This window comes from Triticum aestivum, chromosome 1A (assembly GCF_018294505.1).
Source record: "Triticum aestivum cultivar Chinese Spring chromosome 1A, IWGSC CS RefSeq v2.1, whole genome shotgun sequence".
Taxonomy (NCBI): Eukaryota; Viridiplantae; Streptophyta; class Magnoliopsida; order Poales; family Poaceae; genus Triticum; species Triticum aestivum.
In genome coordinates, this window is record NC_057794.1 from 387,868,000 (window position 1) to 387,871,327 (window position 3,328).

Sequence of the window (3,328 nt, forward strand, 5' to 3'; positions counted from 1 at the left end):
TTCAATATGAAGGACACTATCGGATAAAATCCAACAAAGGAACCGATGGTCCACAAGGGATCTGATGTGAGCATCGGTACTCAACCAGGGGGACAAGAATGCAAGGAGATCTGATTATAGAAACATCTGACTAATTCAAAGTTCAAATGCAAAAGAATTATGATTTCCAAATCAAGGGATCAGAAGCAACGCTCTGATCAAGGATGGATAAGTTGAGTAGGCTTAGGGGTACAATCGGTGGCAATTTGATTGGTCGAGATCCAGCTCATGTTTAAAATGACGTCTGAGATGAAAGGATGAATTCTAGGATCGGATTAAGGATTGCAACATTCGCAACATATTGAATCAAGGGACCCAAGATGATAAAGGCAAAGGACATCCATGAATATTGCTAGTCATTTGGAATTAACCAAAATGCAGGCACACAAGCATTTCAAGAGCCATAGGCTAACGAGGATTCTCGAAAGATCGGATAGTATTTTGAAGAATTTTGTGAAACACATGAACAACTAGGGATGAGCGGATACTCGGTAAGAGCGAGGAATTATCCGTAGGGGTATTCATGTGGCAAAGAACTGCAAGGCAGTAGGCACAAAGTATTCTTGAAACAATAGAGAGAATTTTGGTGTATCTTGTAATAACAAGATCAACTGGGAAGCATTGTATGAATGGCGAGTATACGTGGTTATCCATAGGGGTTTATCGATGGAGCGGAATTGCAAAAGCGATGCCATAAAGTCTCAAGAGAACATCGGAGAGTATCTTCGGGTTCTTCTGGTGCAGCAGACGATCATCTGTAATAAGGGGCTCTCCGAGAGAAAGTATTATCGAGAACCTAGAGTCCGAGTTATAAAATCGTTTAACCCGAATAGAAGAGATGTCAGAGTCCCAGAGTATAGGTCGAGGAATAAAAGATCCTACTACCACCCAATGGCGACGTGTTCCCGTAAGACACACAGCCATGTTAGTAAAAGTTTTGCAATGTCTAGACTCGACTTCGGCAAGGAGTGTGGAAGGGGGACTCCTACAGGTAGTCGGCTCTGATACCAACTTGTGACGCCCCCGATTTGACCGTACACTAATCATACACGCAAACGTGTGCGATCAAGATCAGGGACTCACGGGAAGATATCACAACACAACTCTACAAATAAAATAAGTCATATAAGCATCATATTACAAGCCAGGGGCCTCAAGGGCTCGAATACAAGAGCTCGATCATAGATGAGTCAGCGGAAGCAACAATATCTGAGTACAGACATAAGTTAAACAAGTTTGCCTTAAGAAAGCTAGCACAAACCGGGATACAGATCGAAAGAGGCGCATGCCTCCTGCCTGGGATCCTCCTAAACTACTCCTGGTCGTCGTCAGTGGGCAGCACGTAGTAGTAGGCACCTCCGGTGTAGTAGGAGTCGTCGTCGACGGTGGCGTCTGGCTCCTGGGCTCCAACATCTGGTTGCGACAACCAGGTAGAAGGGATAGAGGGAAAAGAAGGAGAAAGCAACCGTGAGTACTCATCCAAAGTACTCGCAAGCAAGGAGCTACACTACATATGTATGCATTGGTATCAACTGGAATAAGGCTATTATATGTGGACTGAACTGCAGAAAGCCGAGATAAGGGGGGATAGCTAGTCCTTTCGAAGACTACGCTTCTGGCAGCCTCCATCTTGCAGCATGTAGAAGAGAGTAGACTGAAGACCTCCAAGTAGCATCGTATAGCATAATCCTAACCGATGATCCTCCCCTCGTCGCCCTGTGAGAGAGCGATCACCGGTTGTATCTGGCACTTGGAAGGGTGTGTTTTATTAAGTATCTGTTTCTAGTTGTCATAAGGTCAAGGTACAACTCCGGTTCGTCCTTTTACCGAGGGACACGGCTATTCGAATAGATCGACTTCCCTACAGGGGTGCACCACATAACCCAACACGCTCGATCCCATTTGGCCGGACACACTTTCCTGGGTCATGCCCGGCCTCGGAAGATCAACATGTCGCAGCCCTACCTAGGCACAATAGAGAGGTCAGCATGTCGGTCTAAATCCTATGGCGCAGGGGTCTGGGCCCATCGCCCATTGCACACCTGCACGTTGCGTACGCGGCCGGTGAGCAGACCTAGCAACCTCCATTACAAAGGAAGTTGCGTTACGCGGTCCAACCCGGCGCGCGCCACTCAGTCGCTGACGTCACGAAGGCTTCGGCTGATACCACGACGTCAAGTGCCCATAACTGTCCCCGCATAGATGGTTAGTGCATATAGGCCAGTAGCCAGACTCAGATCAAATACCAAGATCTCGTTAAACGTGTTAAGTATCCGCGAACGCCGACCAGGGCTAGGCCCACCTCTCTCCTAGGTGCTCTCAACCTGCCCTGTCGCTCCGCCACAAAGTAACAGTCGAGGGCCGTCGGGGACCCAGGCCCACCTCTACCGGGATGGAGTCACCTGCCCCTTCAGCCCCCAACTCCGAACAGTACCACAGGTAATCTAACAGTGTAAAGTATATAGAATATGCCCGTGATCACCTCCCGAAGTGATCATGACCCAGTTGTATAGCATGGCAAACAGACAAGAGTGTAGGGCCACTGATGGAACACTAGCATCCTATACTAAGCATTAGGATTGCAGGTAAAGGTAACAACAGTAGTAGCAAGGACAGGCTATGCATCAGAATAGGATTAACGAAAAGCAGTAACATGCTACACTACTCTAATGTAAGGAGTAGAGAGAAGAATAGGCGATATCTGGTGATCAAAGGGGGGGGCTTGCCTGGTTGCTCTGGCAAGTAGGGGTCGTCAACACCGTAGTCGATTGGGGGTACCAGCAGCGGTCTCGGGGTCTACCGGAAAAAAGTAATGGAGGGGGAACACAATAAATAACAGAGCAAACAAAGCAACACAAAGCATAACATGGCAATGCGCGGTGCTAGGGGTGACCTAACGCCGTATGAGGTGATATCGGTGAAGGGGGGAAACATCCGGGAAAATATCCCCGGTGTTTCGTGTTTTCGGACAGATGAATCGAAGGAGGAAAGTTGCATGTTAGCTATGCTAGGGGCGTGTGACGGACGAACGGGCTGCGTATCCGGATTCGTCTCGTCGTTCTGAGCAACTTTCATGTACAAAGTTTTTCCATCTAAGGTACAATTATTTTTCTAAGAGTTATTAAGGTTTTAGCAATATTTTGAGAATATTATTAATTCGAAAATAATGATTAAAACGCTATGGGTACCCCGCCCTGTGTACACAGATTGTACACAGAGGCTGACAGTTGACCCAGTCAACAGTCCAGTCAACAGTCAACTATTTGACTGTTGACTTGTCAAACTATAG